At 39.4% G+C, this 22,803-nt stretch overlaps 2 long non-coding RNA genes across 2 annotated transcripts in view; one reads left to right on the top strand and one right to left on the bottom strand.

Annotated features, from left to right (window-relative positions):
* Positions 1-3,327: 3,327 nt before the first annotated feature.
* On the top strand, positions 3,328-4,582 carry LOC116043559. The gene is made up of 2 exons (XR_004103500.2): positions 3,328-3,504; positions 3,924-4,582. It is a non-coding gene; the product is annotated as an uncharacterized LOC116043559 (long non-coding RNA).
* LOC118495405 overlaps positions 4,070-22,803 on the bottom strand; it is a 20,504-nt gene continuing 1,770 nt past the window's right edge. The window contains exons 2-3 of the long non-coding RNA XR_004897799.1: positions 15,004-15,009; positions 4,070-4,217 (exon numbers count right to left, since the gene is read on the bottom strand). This is a non-coding gene — a long non-coding RNA (uncharacterized LOC118495405). The remainder of the gene's footprint in view (positions 4,218-15,003; positions 15,010-22,803) is intronic.

Genomic DNA, 22,803 nt, shown 5'->3' on the forward strand with positions numbered 1-22,803 from the left:
TTATTAAAACGATTTCCACTTTTTCAAAAAAATCTTTCTCTGAATAGCTGCAGCGTGCCACAAGTGACATATGTCACTGTATGACAATGGCAGCAGGTGTGGTGATTAGCTTTATTAGAGCTGAAGGAACACTTTCCACAACCAGGTAGTGATGGGTCAGTGGATGTGACATGTGACTTTGGTGTGGGAGAACCAGGTTTGAATCTCACTGTAAAGCATTAACCAACGTGTTCTTGAGCAAGATACTTAAGGCATAGTTGTTTCAGATGTGTTTTACCTCTGACATATAGCAACTGGAAGTCGCTCTGGATAAAAGTGTCAGCTAAGTGACATGTAATGTGAAAATATTTATAGCATGACACAGTGCTTTTCCCCAGACATGAAAATTATTATATATTGTCTGTCTTTTCTTCCTCTTTTTCTCTTTTCTTCTCTTTTTCTCTCTTCCTATTTTCTTTCACTCTTTATACTTATTCGTAATTTCAATTATAAAATAAATAAAATAAATTCAGACCCCTCAATGTTCTACATCGTTTGGCATTGTTGAACTTTTCAAGCCAACAATTCAGTTTATCGTCAGCTTTAAAAAATATATATATATTCCACATCTTTTATACATTAGTGGTGTTATTCAACTTTTTAATGAATTTCATGACCATTCATACTTTACCAACTATTCTCACTACTTCAACTATTAATCCAGTTTAGTGTTAGCATTTTAGCTATTCAGCACACATACCTCAAAAGGTCTCTTTTGAGAATGAGAATGTGTCTCAAAGAGACAAAATAGGCCATCTATCTGCCCTGCTTAGTAGTGAGTGTGTGTGTGTGTGTGTGTGTGTGTGTGTGTGTGTGTGTGTGCACGTGTATCTAAAAATAAACCTAGCATAGCAACAGGTGACTTCAAAGGCTTTCCAAGCGAATCAGTATCAGTTGCGGGAACACACACACACACACACACACACACACAGACAAACACACACACACACACACACAAAGACACACACAGACAGAGAGACACACACACACACACACACACACGTAATTTGACTTAGCTAATTTTTTGCGTATGGCTCCAGAATCTCTGACTTTCCCTGAACGCCTCAATGAAATCTGCGCAGCTTCGCACTCCTCAGCACAGCGTCGCCATTGTGTTCTAGACTCTTCTGTGGTAAGTAGCAGTATCCAGTCTGCTATCTAATAACGTTTTTGAACGGTAGAAATACAGGTTTGGTGTTTTAAAAAAGGCTGGCATTGGTTTACACTTCATACAGAATACAAACATGAATTAAGAGCGAAATGTTTGACTGTAACGTTACAGCTTGGTAAATTACACTTAGCTATCGTTAGCTAATATTAGGCTGATGCTAACGCTAACGGTAACACTAGCTAATGATAGCAGCTTGGTATCTTTTAGCTAATATTAGCTAAGGTAGCGTTAGCATTGGCGCTAATATTAGCTAATGATAGCAGCGTTGATACAATTATTGGTAGCTATCTTTAGCTAATATTAGCTTTGTTAACTGATATAAAACAACTTGTTAGTTGTTTAGCTATTGTCAATGGAAAAGCAAACAAACTGTGTTCTTGCTGGAAAATGTAATATCAAGACAACAATGATGCTAATGTTGCTCTATCACACTGTTAGCTAGACCCCACTTAGTGATAGGTAGGTAGGTAGGTTCAATTCAAGGTCCCTGTAGCCTAAAGACATCACACACAACATACATACATAATAAACAGGATGATAAAAAGACATTCCACATGAATAATATGGACAATAAACGAAAAGATACTACATATTGAATAAAAAAAAATTACACATACAAAGGGATGTATGGTAAGGTGCTCTATGAGAGTGATGACAGTTGATGCTAAGTGTTAATAGTAAGTTATAATACTGTTAATAAAAATCTCCGGCTAACTCTTTAGAGCAAGCATAAGTGCACAAGATTAGCACTTAGCTAATGTTAGCAGTCCTCTTAAATCTGCTTTTTGTCAATGAACCTAATCTTTAAACTGTTTAGCTTGTAACTGACAGTGTGGCATTGTGTGTAGTCATAAAAAATAAAATAAAAATGAAATGGCTGCTCTGCCTCACAGTCAGACTTGCTGTTATAGCAGCATTTTACCATTTACTGAGTTTTTTTTGTCTCTGTACACTGTAACCTTGAACCCACTAACTCACAGTTTGTCACTTGTTTTCTCAACAGAACATTGATAGTGCTGTGCGCTTTTGATTGGTAAGTATAGTATACTATAACTGAAATTGATAATAGATCACATAACTCGACTGTAGATCATTATTTAGCATCTGTACACGTTTAAGTTTTGTTTAGAAAAAAGCCATTTACATATGATTTACACCAGGTGATGATTAATTCAGTGTACTGTGGCTATTAAAAGCAGACTGCACACTGCACAGAACTATGGCACATTGATTAAGTCTTAAGAGTTTTGTATCATATTAAAGGGAAATAAATTGCGTCCTTAAAAAGAAGTATTACCACAATATACATTCTACCATTTTTAAATATGAATCACGAAGGACACTTTGATAATGAATAAGTTGTCCAGCCTGAAAAGTACTCATTTAAACTGTGAGTTTGGTTTTCTAAAGTAAAACTGGATATGTCTTGCTCTATCCCTCACCATAGAGATGATGATCTGATAGAACATGATGCATTGCTGTAGATTAAGCTACCTAGCAGTATATAGGAGTTAAAATTAGCACAATTATCAGTAAAATGCAACAATCACATTAATGCAGCAGCAGTAATCATTAAACCAGAAACATAGAATATGAAACACACACACACAGACACAGACCCACACACACAGAGACAGACACGCACGCACACACACACTTTTTAAATATGAATCACGAAGGACACTTTGATATTGAATAAGTTAATATGTTGTCCAGCCTGAAAAGTAGCCTACTCATTAAAGGTACCATGACATGGTGCTCTTTGGGTGCTTTTATATAGGCCACGATTTCTAGCCACTGGGGGACCATAGGCAGGCTGGGGGAATGCATATTAATGTTAAAAAAAACCTCATAAAGTGACATTTTCATGCCATGGGACCTTTTAAAATAAGCTATGAGTTTGGTTTTCTAAAGTAAAACTGGATATGTCTTGCTCTATCCCTCACCATACAGATGATGATCTTATAGAACATGATGCATTGCTGTAGATGAAGCTACCCAACGTTTGTAGGGTTTGTAGTTGTACTTGTAGTGGAGTATTTACACACTGTGGTATTTTACTTAAGCGAATTATCTAAATAGTTCTTCCACCACTGGACATATGTATTACGTATGAATTTAATATTACAGTGATCTAAAAAATCTTGATAATAAAATAAATTACTGTTGTGTATATCTTGTCTTATAAAATGAAACTGAAAATCCTCTCCTCTCTCCCCCCAATGTTTTTGTCTGCCTCCTCTCTACATTGCTGCTGGACCATCAGTGTTGGTTACCCCCGTGGCAACTCGACAGTATGTTCACACACATGAATGATGTCGTTGCTATGACATGTGTTGCCTTGACACTTTGTTCGGCAGTAAATACTACTAATGTCTAACATTACTGTACACAACTGCTTGTGCACTCTACATACTTGTAGTTAGTATTTCACCATCTGTGTTAGTGAATGCTTGGGCCCTCCACAGTATACTTCACACACGCAAAAATTAGGCAACATTATGTGATTGAACACAGAAGTCAATGAATACAGAGATTTCCTAGAGACACCTACTAAAGTCCTAGTGAAACAATGACACTACTAAAGTCCCTCTTAGCTAAATCATACCAATAATCTGTTCCTTCCTTGATGGTAAAAAAATATTCACTAACCCTAACCCATGTTTTTTTCTGTTTTGTATGTCTAATGCAATGTTTCCATTTTGTGTTACAGGTCCGCTGGCCTCCAGCTCCTCTCCCTCTCCATCTATCTATGAGATCATTCACCTCTCTCCTATCACTCTACCCACTCATCCCTTAATATAAGACGTTCTATCTCTCCTGTCAAATCTAATACATCTATCTAATTTTGAGGTTTTCTATCTCTCCTGTCATATCTAATATATCTATCTAAATTTTGGAAATTCTATCATTCTATCCCTCTAATTCTATCCCGCTCTATCTCCTTGCATTCTTGCAAGAAACCTCTTTTTTTGGAACGATATATTTGAAACTTGTCTTTTGGAACCTGATATTAACAGATTACTGGTATCTGTTTTGGATTCATGGGTTGATTGGAACCTGATCATTCTGTTTTATGGTTCTGTGAGTTTCTCTGCTCACACTTTTTCTACCTCTCCCGTCTCTCTCTCACACACATTTGATTTGGCCTTTTCAATTGGCAAAAACCTTATTATTGTATTTTTGAATTGTCCATATTGTATCAGTATTCTATTTGGTAACAGTAAAGTATTTTTTAGTTTGTTCATTAAATTTAAATTAATTGAAAAGACTGGAAACACATACATAACACACATTTTGTTGAGCTTTTTATCACAAACATTGGACTGTAAAAACTAATTCAAAATTAAATCTGGTACATTTCCAAATATATAAGTTGCTGTTATAAAGTGTATCATTGAAAAAAACTGTCTCTTGTTAATGTATATAACAATAAATTGAAAAAAACTAGTTTTTCCTGGACCGTGTTGCTGTGGAGCTCTGTACCAAAAGGTTTGTTCTGACTGCAAATATCTTCACACCAGAGTACACATAATCAATTTTTGTTTGTACAAGTGTAAAAGTAATTACACTACATACATTGTGTTATTTGTCTCATTCACATATTTGTACCTCGTCTATAGATCCACCCACGTTGTTGGCATCAACACCTTTTGTACATGCTTTATTGTTGGTTAAACCTTTGTAAAGTGAAATAAATAAACCAACTGTAAGGAGTAACTGTATTCTTTACATATATTAAAATAAATCTTTGAATATATTAAGGTTGAAAAAAATTAATCTGGCATTTACAAAACCATAAATATACAAATACCAAAGTTATTCTTAGAAAAGCACAGCATTTGAACATCCGTACAGATTTCTTGATAGTGCCTTAAAATACTAAATAAACCCTATTCCTGTCCTATTGGTTTTCAATTTGCTGAAGATATAGAAACTTAAGTACGTCTGAAATACAGTATATCCATATATAATTTGTGTGATACGTCAACTTTAGTTTTACTTCTAAATATCTATAATATCTTTACAGACTTGAAAAGATTTTGTGGGAAAACATTTATTTGACCACTTACTGTTTTGCTTTAAAATGAACAAATAGAATATTTTTGAGATCTAAATCACCATTACTAAGAGCAGATACTGCTTTAATCTACTTTCTTAAGTTAATATTAATATATTTCGATTCATATTGTGTTTATTATCTTGATTGTCTACAATAAAAATAAAACAAGACTTGTGGTTTTGGATCATAACAATGCCGAGGAAGAGTAAGCGGTCACAAGCTCAAAGTCTGCGCCAGCAGAGGTCAAAGGAGATTCAGGGTACAACAGGTGAACAGGTAGAATGTGTTGGTCCTCAGAGCTGTGGAGAGGTGACGATGGCTGCAGCGTCTCGTGATGATGAAAGTGTGACACAGGGAAGTCAGAGCGTCGCACCAAAGGTTTCTGCTGATGAGAGAGGATGTCACAGCGATGGTGAAGCAAGGCCTTCTATTGTGACCCTGGTAAAGCTCAGAGGTCAAAGTGATGAACCAGGTGTACCACAGGTATCTTATGCTGATATGGTAAATAAAAGATGCGTGGCAGTTTCTCCTGAAGCTAACCAGGTAAACCACAGAGGTCAAAGTGTCGTATCACCACAGGCATCTTATGCTAATGTAAAGAGTGGACATCCTCAGTGTGAAGCAGGCCCTTCTCATGCAGACCATGTAAATCCGGCAGGTCAGCCTTCTGTAAGACACGTCCGTGCATCCCGTAGCCAGGCTTCTGTTAAATATGGTAACAACAGAAATCAGCAGTGTACCTGCAACTCACTTACATTTCTGGCATTCCTTCACGAGAATCAAAACATCTGTCATGGTTAGCGAGGATGGTGGACCCAAATGCAGAGAGCAGGCGAAGGAGTAATGAGCACGAGGATTTATTAAACACAAAAACAGGAGCAAACCAAAGGCGGTCCAAAAATGGAGCAGGCAGAAAACAACAGAACAGGCTACGACATGCTGACAGGAACAAAACCAGACACAAACAATGATCCAACGAGAGACAAGGTAAAACAGAGAGGCTAAATACACAAGGTAACGAGGGAACGAGAGGCAGGTGACACAACAGGTGGAACAAATAAAAAAAAAGGCGGGAAACAAACAAAGACAGGAAGAAAGCTAGACAAGACAAGGGAGACAAGACAGACTACAAAATAAAACAGGAAACAAGCACAATACAGAACAGAAACCGACTACAAAAATAATACACACCACAAAATACCAAAACCCTGACAACATCACCAGAGCAGATCTTGACCTTGTTTTGGATAAAGGTAATGCAATGTATAAAGAGGTCAGAAAAAGAGTTAATCACATCTATCTGAATACTGACGAGCTCCCTCATGAAGTACCTGCACGCACGCATACACATTATGTGGACATGGAACAACTTTCTAGATATGGCACATTAGGAGAACCGTTACCTGGAGCGGTAGACAGTTTTCTGGACCTAGAGGCCGGACTCAGCTGCTTGCTTTCTGATGTCCAGTATGGATTGCTCCTGATGAGTGCATTATGCATCGCCGTATTCAGAACAATGTCCGGCAGATATGGTTTCTTTGATCCACACTCCAGAACAGCCAAAGGTTTGCCCCTCCACCCTGGTTCTCACACTCCTGGTACTGCTGTCATGCTGACATTCACACATCTTAGTGATATGATTGATCGCCTTCTGAAGTATCACAGAATGTTGGGAACACAGCCCTCCTGTAACTATGAGTTGAAGCCTGTGGAGTTTTACAATGTGAACACTGCCATCCTGAATACTGCTAACTCAGACAGAGACAGTCAGCCTACAACTGACACTGCTGCTATATCAACTGCTCTTCAAAAGGAGACAAGCCTGAGTGCACACATCGGTGACAAATCTGTACATGAAGTATTCACTCCTATGGAAACTGAACCAGAAATATCCAGCCAGATCATTTCGAACTGTGTCGCATCACACGATGCTGCGCTGAATGATTCAAACTCAACTATTTCAAAGGTAAACACTGATGCAACAGATGTCTCTGATAACATATTACAGGGAGTGTCCACTAACATCACGTCTGTATCTTCTGTGAAACATAAAGAGGTTCATGTCATTTTTCCTGATGATATCCAAAGTGAACCAGAATTATCATCTAAATTCAGTGTGAATTCTGCAACTGAGAGTAAGTCAAACTTGAGAGCTCCATTGATAAATACTGTGGCCAGTGATGACGTCTCGCGTAAACTGAAAAAACTTAATAAACAGCAAAGGAGAAAAATTAAGAGGACACTATTGCTCTCTGAAAAGGTATCGCAAAGAAAGGAGAATCAGAAAAGGAAAGAAAGGAAAATGTATGCTTCAAATGAAACATATAAAGCAAAGAAAAAATGTTACTCAAGCAGTAAATATTCTGATGAAACAGTCAAACAAAGAAAAAGTCAGTCTGCTAACTACCGCTATCAAAACAATCCTGAAATACAAAAAAAAACAAATATATTTAACGACCCGATACCGACAAAACCCCGAGTTTCGAATGAAACAAAGAGAAAGAATAAACAGTTCATACAGAGAAAACCCTGAGTTTAGAATAAGAAAGACAAAGAATGACAACGTTTTACAGAAACGATGTTGACTTCAGAGTGAAGCAGCGATCTTTTATGCGATCTTATATGAATCAGCGTTATGCAAATGACAAAGCTTTCAGAGATAGACACAGACAACTAATGAGACAAAGAATGCGAGACCGATTTAAGAACAACCTTCCGTTTAGAAGTCTGTTTAAAATGAGATGTGCAAATAAAATAAAAAAGAAATACAGATTGATAAATCAACAAACATGTGAGAGTGACAGAGAAAATAACAACTCTTTAATCAAAGAGGCCATATCTCTTTTCAGATCTAATATAAAGGAAGGTCCCACCTATGTCTGCACTGTCTGCCATAAAGCCTCGTTTCCAAACCAAGTCATCCCCTGCACAAGGTCAAATTATGTCAAAAATCCACATATAGTTTCAGCGTGCTTGACAGGGAAGTATGTGCATGTTTGCGATGAAGGCTGTGAACACTGCAAGGTGCCTGATGAGAGAAGAAGTGAGTGGATTTGTTACACCTGTCATGATCATCTTAAAGATGGAGCTATGCCAGCTCTCGCTGTAGCCAACAACTTAATGCTTGCTGACATTCCACCTGAACTGTCAGATCTCAACATATTGGAAAGGAATCTCGCATCCACATGTATAGCATTTGCCAAGATTATTCCTCTTCCTAAAGGCCGCCAGAGACTAATAAGAGGAAATGTTGTGTGTGTCCCGTCTGAGGTGCAGGAAACGATTGAAGCTTTACCCAGACTGAGAAGTGAGTCTCAGGTGATGAGAGTAAAACTGAAGAGACGATTGTGTTATAAGGGCCACCAACTTTTTCAGACAGTTAATTGGTCAAAGCTCATTCAGGCTTTGCATAAACTCAAAGAGATCCATCCACAGTATGAGGACATAACGATCAGAGATGAGTTATGTGATCCAACACTTCCTGATGAGGATGATGAGGATGATGAAGATGATGATGTGGATGCTACAATGAAGGAAGATGATTATGATGAAACTGATTTAATGGAAATTGACAGGTGTGAGAGTAATGCTCTGCGTGAGGCAAAAAATGAGCCTGAAAATGAACAGGATATAGACATGTTGTCATGTGATGGTGAACAACCAAAAGAGCAGAGAGATGATGACGCACAGGACGGTGACATGCCAAACAGTGGTTTCGCTCTGGAATCATGCCTTCAGCCGTGTGACGTGGCAGAGGAGATTTTATGTTTCAGCGAAGGAATCTATTCTGTTGCGCCTGCTGAAAGAAATAATCCTGTCAGCTTTTTCAAAACACCTAAACTGGAGGCCATGGCTTTCCCTGTACAGTTTCCGACTGGTCAAAACACACTGGATGAAGAGAGATCTCTTAAATTAACACCCAGTAAGTATTTAAAAGCAAGGCTTTTTGGTGTTGATGATCGTTTCGCCAGAGACACAAACTTCTTGTTCTTTGCACAGTTTGTGACAGAAAGCATTTGGCAACATCGAGCATGACAATACAGCTAAGGAAAGGAAAACCATTTACGAGGGATGGAAGAAATATTACCTCGGGAATGTTGCAAGATAAACGTGAGGTGGAGAGACTGGTGCGAAACAAAGATGCAACCTTTAAGGGGAACTCCAGCCTATTGGGAGAAAACTACAAGAGATCTTTTTGCCATGATCAGTTGGGAACTCCTACATTCTTCTGTACGTTTTCTGCAGCTGAAATGCAATGGCCTGAGGTTATCGAGGCAATAAAAAGGCAGCAAGGTGAAGATGTCGATTTTGAAGGGCTTGACTGGTCAGCTAAGTGTGACATACTTGCGAAGCAATCCTGTGACAGCAATGCGCATGTTTGATAAGCGTGTTGAGGCATTATTCAGGGATTTGCTCTTATCTCCTGCAGAGCCCCTAGGCAGAGTCGTTGACTTCTTTTACCGAGTTGAGTTTCAGCATCGCGGAAGTCCGCACATACACTGTCTCATATGGGTTGATGGTGCTCCTGTTTTTGACGAAGATGACGATCAGACTGTGTTAGATTTTGTGTCCAAATACATCACAGCTCAGCTGCCAGACCCACATTCACAACCTGATCTGTACAAAAAAGTCACAGAAGTGCAGACACAGCAAAAATCATTCAAGGACATGTTTCAAAAGTCTCAACTCGGGATGCAGATTCGGTTTTCCTAAACCACCTGTCAGAAACACAGTGATAACGAGACCTGGTGAGTGCATCGATCCAGTGGAAGTGGAAAAAGCAAAGCAAAAACTTCAACCACTTAACTTGCTTTTGAATGAACCTGAAACGGCCTCTCTGAGTTTGCAGCAGCTCCTAGCTCAATGCAATCTGACATACAGTGAGTACGAACAATGCCTTAACATGGTGAATAAATCCAGTGCAGTCATTCTGAAGCGTGACCCCAAGGACTGCTGGGTAAATGGATATAATCCACATCTACTTGAAGTCTGGAATGCCAATATTGATGTCAGTTATATTCTCAACGCATATTCGTGCATCATATATCTGACCAGCTACATTACCAAAAAAGAATCTGGACTCTCTGAGTACCTCAAAACAGTCATCGAAAACTCCAACAGAGACAACGTCAATGAATGTGATGAAATAAGGGAAATAATGCAGGCATATTCCAAAAAAAGAGAGGTCAGCGCTCAGTAATGTGTGAGTCGTGCATGTGGAATTAACATGAAGAAGTGTTCACGTGGTGTCGTATTCATACCGACAGATGATAACGCAGTGAAAATGAGTCGTCCCCTCTCGTCCCTGGAAAACACAACACCTGAATGTTCAGATGTGTGGATGATGTCTTTGACTGACAAGTACAAAGCCAGACCTGAAACACTGGAGTTTGAGGAGATGTGTTTGGCTGATTTTGCAGCTACTTGCAGAATTGTCTATGGCAAACAGACGAAAGGTAAAAATGTTTTGCCCCTCCTGAATGAGATGGGATTTGTGCAAAGGCGGAAAGACGATAAGCCTGCTATCATCAGGTTTTACCGCGCATCCAAGGAAAAATATCCTGAGAAGTTTTACGGCACGTTACTGAAACTGTACATTCCCTACCGATCAGAGCAGGAACTGAAAAGATCGTATTACCCCACATATGAGTCGTTTTACAGTAATGGATGTGTGCAACTACCAGGTTGTACCAGGTTGAGACAAGCCTGTGTGTTCTATGCAGTAAGAACGTGGTGTGTAAAGCGAATCTGTGGCCTAAATTCAGACCAGTTCTTTTACATCAATGGTGGTGCTGGAACAGGAAAGTCACATTTAATCAAATGCATCTACTCTGAGGCATCTAAGATACTGTGCAAACTGCTGAGACGCGCTGAGGAGGCCGACATATCAAACCCAACTGTCCTGTTGACCGCATTCACTGGAACTGCAGCCTTCAACATATCAGGCACTACACTGCACTCATTACTCAAACTGCCGAGAAGCCTAAAACCTCCATTTCAAGGCCTTGGTAACAATTTGGATGAAGTCTGATCTGAACTTTTAAATGCTGAAATCCTCATCATTGATGAAGTGTCCATGGTTTCAAAGCCCCTTTTTGCCTATGTTGATGCGAGACTCAAACAGATCAAGGGCAGTCAGAGACCATTCGGAGGAATGTCGGTAATAGCTGTTGGAGATTTTTTTCAGCTTCCACCAGTGCGACAGTCCAAGCCCCTGTGTGTGTATGACCCATGTGAGATTGACCTGTGGCAGGAACACTTTCAGATTATCACTCTGACTGAGATTATGCGTCAGAAGGATGATGTTGCCTTTGCAGAGATGTTGAACAGGATCCGTGTGAAAGAAAAGTCAGAGGAGTTGTCCGAGCCAGACAGAGCTTTGTTGTCACAGGCCGTCACCGAACCAGAACTGTGTCCAACTGATGTGCTACACATTTTTGCAACTAATAAACAAGTTCATGCACACAACTCTGCAATGTTAGCTCTGCTCCATTCTCACATCACCGAGATTGATGCGGACGACTACAAAAAGGATCCACAGACGGGCAGAATGGCACGACAAGCCAAACCATTTAAAGGAAACAGAAATGAGTTACCAGATACGCTAAACGTAGCTGAAGGTGTTAGAGTCATGCTGACCAGAAACATAGATGTGTCTCAAGGATTGGTGAATGGATCTTTCTCTACGCTAGTCAGCGTAATATCCTCTGAACAAAATGGTGTCGCACATGTCACTATGCTCGGGCTCAAGATGGATGATGAAACAGCTGGAAGGAATTATCGTAACAGAGCACCAGGAGGACCAGACAATCTAGTGTACATCGACAGAGCAGAGGAGAAAATGAAACAGAAAGGAGTGGTACGCAGACAGTTTCCTGTTAAACTGGCCTTTGCTTGTACAATTCATAAGGTTCAAGGTATGACAAGCACATCAGCTGTAGTGTCACTGAAACACATTTTTGAACCTGGCATGGCTTATGTAGCTGTCAGCAGAGTGACCTCTCTCAGTGGACTGCACATTCTGGATAAGTAAGAGTAAAGTATATGCCAACTCACAAATCACTGCAGCCCTACGGACCATGAGACAAGTCAATTTGGATGACATGATGCCTCTCCTCAAAATCACACAGGCTGTGAACGGACATGACACTCTGACCATTGTTCACCATAACACAGAAGGTTTGCCATGCCACGTGAATGACATCAAGAGCCACCATGAACTGTGTCTAGCAGATGTTTTGTGTCTCACAGAAACTCACCTACAAGGCTCCTTTGTTGCAGACAGTCTCCATTTAGAGGGCTACACTATGTTCAAACGCAACAGACACCTGTCCTACACAAATGTTCCACAGATGGCCAACAAACGTGGTGGTGGTGTTGCAGTTTATGTGAAAGAGCACATTCAAGTACGTGAAAAACAGTACATACATAATGTCACTGACCTTGAGTTTTTGGCTCTGAAGGTTGAAGCCCCAGTGAGTGCTTTGATTGCAGCTGTGTACAGACCTCCGGACTACAGTGTGACATCGTTTCTGTCAAACCTGGGAAGCCTGTTGGACTCATTGGAGGTCATGGATTGCCACCCTATCATTGTCTGTGGGGATTTCAACGAGAATCACTTATCCAACGCAAGTAAGCCAATCCTTGAGCTGTTTCAGTCCCGGGGATATGTTCAAGTCATCACTGCTGCCACCACAGATAAGAACACACTTCTGGACCTCATTTTCATCTCTAAACCGCAGCACTGTCTCCACTCTGGTGTGATGAGAACATATTATAGTTATCATAATCCTGTATACTGTGTCATGTCCTCTAACAGTCCATAAAGATGGTAGTTGGGTTTAACAGATAAAGAAAAAGACAAAGAAAAAAAGGTCTGTACCTATACCCAAAGTGAGTGGGTGAAACATGTATTAATAACAGTTTGATTTAAAAGACTAAATTATTGCTGTACCAGATGTTAATCTCTCCTGCACAGTTGGCAGGTAAAACAAAAATCCACACGCATTATGTTGTGTTTTTTCAGGATACCTCATTGTTGTTGGTCTCTGTTTCTCTTGCTATGTAAAGGAAACCCAATTTTGCTGTCACACAACATATTGATGTACTTAATTTAGTAAGCTGAAAGACATTGTGTTTGGTAATCTTATATTTTGGCAGTATTGGATAATGTGATTGGTCATAATTATTTCAGGTAACCATATTATTATGAGATATACAGTGGTATGCATAAGTTTAGACACCCATGCTAAAGTTGACTAAAAAGAGGAGTAAAAAAATAATCTTTTGGAAATTTATCTTAATGCCTTAATTTAAAGAAATTAGAAAAAATCCAGCCTTTAAGGACACCAATTTTCTTTGTGAATGAATATCATAAATAACTGAATTTTCTTCCTTAAAATACAGGTGGCATAAGTATAGACACCACTGTGTTAAATTCCCATAGAGGCAGGCAGATTTTTATTTTTAAAGGCCAGTTATTTCATGGATCCAGGATACTATGCATCCTAATAAAGTTCCCTTGGCCTTTGGAATTAAAATAGCCCCACATCATCACATGCCCTTCACCATATCTCACGATTGGCATGGTTTTATTTCAGTTAGCCTAATAGCTAACTGAAGATAAGATCCATATCAATGCAAATCAAACCAGCTATTAGGCTAACTGAAATAAAACCATGTCAATCTCTAGGTATGGTGAATGGTATGTGATGATGTGGGGCTACTTTAATTCCAAAGGTCAAGGTAACTTTATCAGGATGCATAGTATCCTGGATCCATGAAATAACTGGCCTTTAAAAATAAAAATCTGCCTGCCTCTATGGGAATTTAACATAGGGGTGTGTATACTTATGCCCCCTGTATTGTAAGGAAGAACATTTATTTATTTACGATACATTCTTCATTCACAAAGAAAATTGGTGTCCTTAAAAGGTCGGATTTTTCCTCATTGTTATAATTAAGGCATTAAGATCAATTTCCAAAAGATGATTTTTTTATTCCTATTTTTAGTCAACTTTAGCATGGGTGTCTAAACTTATGCATACCACTGTATTTACAACATATCTTGGGCTGTACATCCCAAGAACAGCCCTAAACATTGTGACGGCCCCTGTGTGATCCAGTGGGGCCTCTCTCTCTCTGTGAGTTAGTGGGGAATAAAGCTCCACTGGATCTGAACCCGCCTTTGGCCTTCAAAGTTCTCGTTTGAATATTTGCTACTACCACCAACATCTGCACCCGCAGCGGCTCCACCCGGGCCCACGCCCTAGGCTTCCATGCTCACCGCGGCGGCCCTCCTAATCATCGCGGCATAGCTCCTGTTGCCGGCGACGGCCGGGTATGTGACAACATTCAGCAGCTGTGTACTTTCCCCTGGACGAGAGACACAGTTCTCCTGTGTCCTCTGTGAGGACACCGCCAGCTTTGGCCTCACCTCCTTCATCACAACTTCACCCAGCCAAGCACAACTGTCCAGACCAGTCGTGCTGGGCTGGGCTGGGGAGCAGCGCAGCAATTCTGGTCTAAAGCCACCATGAGACAGCAGGAGACGATGGTGGTGGACGAAATCACCAGACTGGAGCAGGAGCGCTTCCACTTGAAGGCAATATCCCAGGGCACGCAAGGAGCCTGGACAAGATGGGATGCTACCATCAACAGGCGTATCACCAGGGTAGACATCTGGAGAACTCCTCTATCCAGGCTCAGCTTCCTGTTGAGGGTGACCTACGATATCCTTCCATGCCCTAGGAATCTCACACTGTGATATGGTGATAAAGTGGGCTGTCATCTATGCGGGAGCGTCAAGGCAAGCCTCCGACACACTTTGTCGGGATGCAGTGTGGCACTGACCCAAGGACGTTTCAGGTGGCGCCATGATCAAATCCTGACAAAACTGGCCAAGATCCTGGAGAGCTGTAGGGTGGCAGCAAACCATTCGCCGGCAACAGAAGAGCATGCCCTGGCAAGGTTTGGAAAGCCTGTAAAGCCTGGTGGTACACACCAATCTCCTGCTCAGAAGAAGAGCAGCATGCTCGCACCTGGTAAAGCGTGGCAGATGTTGGCAGACCTCAGGAAGCAGCTGGTCTTTCCAAGAGAGATTATGTGAAGGCAGCTGCAGGGGGTGGCGGGGAGACGTCCCCAGCATGCCAGCGGGCCTGGAGATGTACTGGTCTTGGGGTCGAAACATCTGTGAACGGTGGCCTCCAGCTGATGACCCTGCAGCTGACCTACAACAAACTGAAGACCAACAACAACCAAGAACAGATGCTTTAGCAGCAGCAGCTTAACTGTCAATCAACAATGGACGAACAATGGACAATCACTGTTGGACCACACAGGGACACTTTTACCTTCGTGCTAGCAAGTCATTCTTCCAAGCAGAGGATGAGATAACACCTGCCTGCCTTTGCTTCACCTTCTCTCTAGTTCTAAAAACTGAAACAATGGACCACTACTGCCTGCTTTCCACCTAACAGCGCTGAAGAGTCTTCACAACCGAAGGTAATGATTCTAATTTTATATGTGCTTTCTATATTGCTTTAATTGTGTCTTTATTCCTGTATTCATTTTGTAATAACGCAGCAATTTTGCAACACCGTTGTTACAGCTACCAGTACATTGTCATTTAAATTAACTTTTTGCTGCAGGTCTGCCTCTGCTGTGATCACTCCACTTCACACAGTGGAGACAATCAGGACTTTAAAGCGCCCATATTATGAAAAAATCACTTTTTCTGGGATTTGGGGTGTTATTTTGTGTCTCTCCACACACATACAAACTTTGAAAAAAATCCATCCATGCTGTTTAGAGTGAGATACGGTTTCTGAATGTGTCCTGCCTACAGTCTCTGGGTGAGCTGTTCAAAATCGGCACGGCTTGTGGTGTCACAAGCCAAAACGAGCAGGCTAACCGCAACCATTAGCTCGTAGCGTTAGCATGCTAACGCTAATGCTAGCATGCTAACGCTAGCATGCTACCTCGTTCTCAATAGCAAAGCTATGCTCTGTTAAGAGTTTTGGTTTGTGCCAACAATGGACGGATTCAACAATTAGCAACTTACGCTACTGACCCATGGACACTGACTCTAAGACACCAATTTATTTTGGTACATTGATAATTTATATATATTGTATAATTAGAACAGTGTATGCTTATTTTGTATTTCATCACAATTAATATATTTTATTAATTTATTTTACACGTCACCTTTCTTTTTCCTTCATTATCTGTTTTCTTGGAAGACACAACATATATATATATATATATATATATATATATATATATATATATATATATATATATATATATATACATACAGAAGGAAAAGGAAAGGATGACATGGAATATATTTTACAAAAATTATAATTATTAGTGTGGGGTTTGAGCTGGTAGGCATGTTAAAGAATTTTCACATGTGTAAACTCGGCCTTGGGCTAATCTAAACCCTATTGAAAAGCTATGACAGTGTTTAAATTTAAGAATCAAAGCTGAACATTTTGTCTTCAGATTGCCCAAAATACATGACTTGGTTAAATAAGCATTGTCAAAAGAACTAGTCAAGAACTACTGTTCCTATGATTGTCTCCTAACCAGAAGACAATCAAGTGACTCTAACCCTATGTTCCTTCAAAGTCAAGGATAACCCTGAATTATTTTAAAGGTTCAGTACACTGAGCTAAATGTCTGGATAACACATTTAAAATGAGTGTGTTGGTATGATTTTCAGTACAGATACTGCAGCTTGAGACATTATTTGGGTTTTTTAACCTTCAGTCTAACAACCATGTAAAAAGCCTTTATTTGTAGGGTTGAACAACAATGTAAACCATTGAAACATACTGTACTGACCCATCTGGCTGCCTAAACAGTACGACACCAATAGTATTTAAGTTATTTTTTTATTATTTATCTCCACCTAATGTGATTTATATATTGTATCCTTTTTTTCTGTTTCAGTACAATTCATATATTTTATTTTTATTTATTTTTCAAGTCACCTTTCTGTTTTCCCTCTTTTGTCCCTCCTCTTTTGGGATTTCAGTAAACTGAGCTAAATGTTGTGATAACGTTTAAAATGACAGCAATTGTCAGTACAAGGTGACTGCAGCTTGAACCAAAAATGGGATATTAGCCTCAGTCTAACCACCATGTAAAAAGCCTTTAATGGTAGGGCTTCGGCCGGCTGCACACTGGCTGCATGGCGTGTCCGTTCCTATTTTGGCTCCCATGTTAACAGATTAGAGCTTTCACACTGTCTGTGTGACACGCACGACTCAGGCACGGCGAAAACGCGTGCATGCTAGAAACAGAAAGTGTTTCCAGGCAAAATAGAATACGGAAAGATGTTTATATGTCATTTTGACACAAATACATTTAATAAATGACATTTTGATGTTTGAAAGTCTCTATGTTTTGACATAAATGCAGATATAAATGTAATTTAAAGAAATAATAAATAATTATCGATTTTCAAATATTGTACCTGTCAATACAGAGCGAAATATTCTGTAGCCTATTTCGCCATCAATACTGCCGATGTTGTCTTTGCTGTAATCAGGTCGGTATATATTTATGTTTCTCATGAAATATACTACTGCTTGAGTGCAGTAAATCAATGGGAAACATACAAGTATACAGACAAGACTAGCAGCTGCAGCGCCACGTCAGACACGTTTCTGATGTGTAAAGACATAGAAAACGCCATGCAGCCGCCAACGCAACAGAAGCGGCACGCTCACGCCACGCAGCCAGTGTGTAGCCGGCCTAACAATATTGTAAACCAATGAAACATACATTATGGACCCATTTGATGTTATCACAATTGATATATTTAATTTTCAGTTAGTTTAGTTGATAGGACATAGGCTTACTGATGGGAACAATATACAGTGGTGTGAAAAAGTGTTTGCCCCCTTCCTGATTTGTTATTTTTTTGCATGTTTGTTACACCTAAATGTTTCAGATCATCAAACAAATTTAATTATAATACAAAGATAACACAAGTAAACACAAAATACAGTTATTAAAGGTTTTTATTATTAAGGAAAAAATCCAAACCTACATGGCCCTGTGTGAAAAAGTGTTTGCCCCCCCGCACTGTTAAAACATAACTTCCCAGGAGTGGCCAGCCGACCAAATTTACCCCAAAAGTGCAGTGACGACTCATCCAAGAGGTCACAAAAGACCTCACAACAACATCCAAACTGCCGGCCTCAGTTAAGGTCAGTGTTCATGACCACCATAACAAAGAGGCCTGCATGCATGTGAGAGTTCAGGGACGAAAACCACTGCTGAGCAAAAAGAACATTAAGGCTCGTCTCATTTTTGCCAGAAAACATCTTGATCATCCCCAAGACTTTTGGGAAAATACTCTGTGGACTGACGAGACAACCACATTTCAGAAAGAGAACATAATAACAACAGTAATGTGATGGTCTGGGCCTGTTTTGCTGCTTCAGGACCTAGAAGACTTGCTGCGATAAATGGAACCATGAATTCTGCTGTCTACCAAATAATCCTGAAGGACAATGTCCGGCCATATGTTCTTGACCTCAAGCTGAAGCGAACTTGGGTTCTGCAACAGGACAATGATCCAAAGCACATCAACAAGTCCACCTCTGAATAGCTGAAGAAAAACAAAACATAGACTTTGGAGTGGCCTAGTCAAAGTCCTGACCTGAATCATATTGTGATGCTGTGGCATGACCTTAAAAGGCAGTTCATGCTCGAAAACCCTCCAATGTGGCTGAATGACAACAATTCTGCAAAGATGAGTGGGCCAAAATTCCTCCACAGCACTGTAAAAGACTCAATGCAAGGTATTGCAAACGCCTGATTGCAGTTGTTGCTGCTAAGGGTGGCCCAAACAGTTATTAGATTTAGGGCGCAATCACTTTTTCACACAGGGCCATGTAGGTTTGGATTTTGTTTTCCCTTAATAATAACAACCTTCATTTAAAAACTGCATTTTGTGTTTACTTGTGTTAACTTTGACTAATATTTAAATTTGTTTGATGATCTGAAACATTTAAGTGTGACAAACATGCAAAAAAATACGAAATCAGGAAGGGGGCATCCTTGGGCCCTGCCTTAAAGAACTTGTAGAAAAATAATTACTGTTTAGGCACTATGGATTTTAGTTTTGTAAGAATTGCTGTATTGTATTTTTCTATGTTCTTTTTATTTATTTAAAAAACAAAAAAACTATATTCTAAATCATTGCAACATACAGTATTGACCCATTGGGCTCACTGGCTGCCTTTCTGTCAACAGTATGACAACAATTTTATTTTATTTATGTATTTTCATGCCTCATTTTTTTTTAATCACAATTAATATTGTTTATTTATTTTCATATCAACCTTTCCTTTCCCTCATGATCTGTTTTCTAACAGATAAATGACAGATGTAGAAGTAGTAGAAAACAATTACTGTTTAGGGATATGGATTTTGGTGTTGCAAGTAACCAATTTGTTATTAATACATATTTCACACTGTTTTTTCTCAGCTACCATCTTTACCATGTTTTCCTGCCTCGGAACTACAGGTGAAAATTAGCATTTATGCTATAACCTGGCTCATTTACAGTCTGTACAGAAATGTTAGATTGTTCATTAATGTGCACTGTCCCGAATAAATAAATAAATAAATTACAGACTGTTAGAGGGAATTTGCAAGTTTTTTTCTTTGGTACTTTGTTTTTGGAAACTGTTTTTGGAAACAGTAAGTTTCTTTCTGGTTGGCCAATGTGTCCCCATGGTGTTGGATCTTTTTTACATTTCTAATTTTCTTTTAAATTCATTTTAGCTCATTTCAATGATGTTCAATTAATTAAAATATAACTTAGGTCATTCTAAATTCAATTCAATAGTCATCCCTACACACTTAGACATGCATAGACACACATTTTTGACATTGCCGGTATGACGGTCCTACCATGCTACTGTATATATGTGCATACTGAAAATATTAAGAACTCTATATTCTTATTTTGTATGTATTGATATGTATTTACAATATGTATTTTAACAATCATATTTTAATGCTGCTTACCCAACTATTTTCTTTTTTTAAACATTGTGATTAATATTTCTGTATGAACATCGTATCACACTTGTTTTTATTTGTACTGTTGATATGACCGCAATTTGGAAGATACTAATTATGTTGTTAATTACTACAACATTTTTTACTCAAAACAGTAATATAATTGAATAAAATTAAAATGTATTTGTAACCAGGTCACCTATCTGCACCTTACTTGTTCAAACAGTGAGACCAATGATCTGTTTCACGATATCTTACAAAGATCCACACACCATTTCATTACCTTACCATTTTCCAGATCATGCCATTGTTTTCATGTATATGTCAGGACTGTTGTTAATTGTAAAGCAGAACATAGTGTTTGATGGCCAAACTCCAACATTATTACTCAATATAAAAATTACTATAAACACCTCAGACTAACATTGTTTCAATCAATCAATCAATCAATCAAACTTTATTTATATAGCACTTTACAGCAACCAGCAGGTATCCAAAGTGCTTAACATCGAAACCAAGAATAAAAACACATGTCATACAATATAAAGAAAGAACATGTAAAATCAGAAATAGTTACAGAGAAACAGAAGAATGAAATTGTTGCACCACTGCTACGTATTAAAAGCCAGACTAAACAGATACGTTTTAAGTTTGGACCTAAAAAGAGCTACATCTGTAATAGTGTGGATATCAGGGGGTAACTTGTTCCAGAGTCTTGGGGCAGCAACTGCAAAAGCCTGGTCACCCCACCGTTTATATCTAGACCTTGGCACTTCTAAAAGTCGCTGGTTTGAAGAACGCAATGACCGGTTGTGCTCCCGCAAAGTTAAAATTTCGGACAAATACTCCGGGGGGCCAGACCATATAAGGCTTTGAAAGCAAACAATAAAATCTTAAAATCGATTCTAAAACGCACAGGGAGCCAATGAAGGGTGTAGAGAACAGGAGTGATATGTGCACGTCTAGATGTGTTTGTTAAAAAGCGAGCAGCTGCATTTTGCACAAGTTGAAGACGTGAGATGGAGGTCTGATTCAGACCAACGTAAAGAGCATTACAATAATCCAACCTAGAACTAATAAAGGCATGAATAGCCTTTTCTAGATCGTGCCTGTTGAGGAAAGGCTTAACTTTAGCCAGGAGACGAAGCTGGAAAAAGCTCATTCTAACAACATCACTGGTCTGCTTGTCAAATCTCATGCTGCAATCAAAAGTAACCCCCAAATTTTTGACAGCTGACCTAGTGTAAGATGCTAGAGCTCCCAAACTCAAAGCTGGACCATTTTGCGTGCCTGAAGTACTGAAAATAATACACTCCGTTTTATCTTCATTCAAATTAAGAAAGTTTTCTGAAAGCCACAGCTTAATATCAGTGAGACAACTAAGCAGGGAGTTTAGTGCGACACTGTCATTTGCTTTAATAGGCAAATAGATTTGCAAATCATCTGCGTAACAATGAAATGACAGGTTATGCTTTCCTATAATAGCCCCTAAAGGCAGCATATATAAAGAAAACAGAATGGGGCCAAGAATTGAGCCCTGGGGAACCCCACAAGAGAGAGGAGCAGCTGACGAGAAGAGGTCACCAATCTTGATAGAAAAGCTCCTATTAGCCAAATAGGAGCTAAACCATTCAAGTGCCAAGCCTCTGATGCCTACACAATGCTCAAGGCGAGAGAGGAGGACTGCATGGTCCACAGTGTCAAAAGCCGCTGTGAGGTCCAAGAGCACTAAAACAGTAGGATTCCCAGCATCTACAGACAAGGCAATGTCATTATGTACTCTCAACAGTGCAGACTCAGTACTGTGACGTGATCTGAAACCAGATTGAAATTTTTCAAACACAGAGTTCTGCTGTAGAAAGGCTTGTAACTGTATGAAAACAACTTTTTCCAAAACCTTAGAAAGAAAAGGCAGATGAGAGACTGGTCTAAAATTTGACAACACTGTGGGGTCAAGATTAGGCTTCTTAAGTAGAGGCCTGACCACAGCATGTTTAAAGGCAGCTGGGACAGAACCTAAACTAAGACAAGAATTTAAAAAAGTAAGAAGACTCGACCCAATGGTGCTATTAAAAACCTCCTTCACCATTCTGGCGGGAACAATGTCTAGGGGACCACTGGTGGGTTTCATGTGTTGTACAACCTCACTAAGTAACGTCAGTGAAAGTGGTTTAAATTCCTCAAACACAGCTGAGTGTGCAGGAGAAGCAGGTACAAACACTTTAAAATTAGCACTGGCATTTTTCCTGACAGATGCTACTTTGTTGATAAAATAACAGAGAAATTTCTCACATGTACTGATTGAAACATCTGCCGGAGCAGAGGTGCATGGATTTACAACAGAGTTAATAGTATTAAATAACACTCTAGGTTCATGGCAACTGCTAGCTATGACGGAAGAGAGATGGTGCATCTTTGCCACCTTCACAGCCTTCTGGTATGTGGCTAGACTGTTCCGTAACAAACCCAGTGATACATGTAA

Source organism: Sander lucioperca, chromosome 7, assembly GCF_008315115.2.
Source record: "Sander lucioperca isolate FBNREF2018 chromosome 7, SLUC_FBN_1.2, whole genome shotgun sequence".
Taxonomy (NCBI): Eukaryota; Metazoa; Chordata; class Actinopteri; order Perciformes; family Percidae; genus Sander; species Sander lucioperca.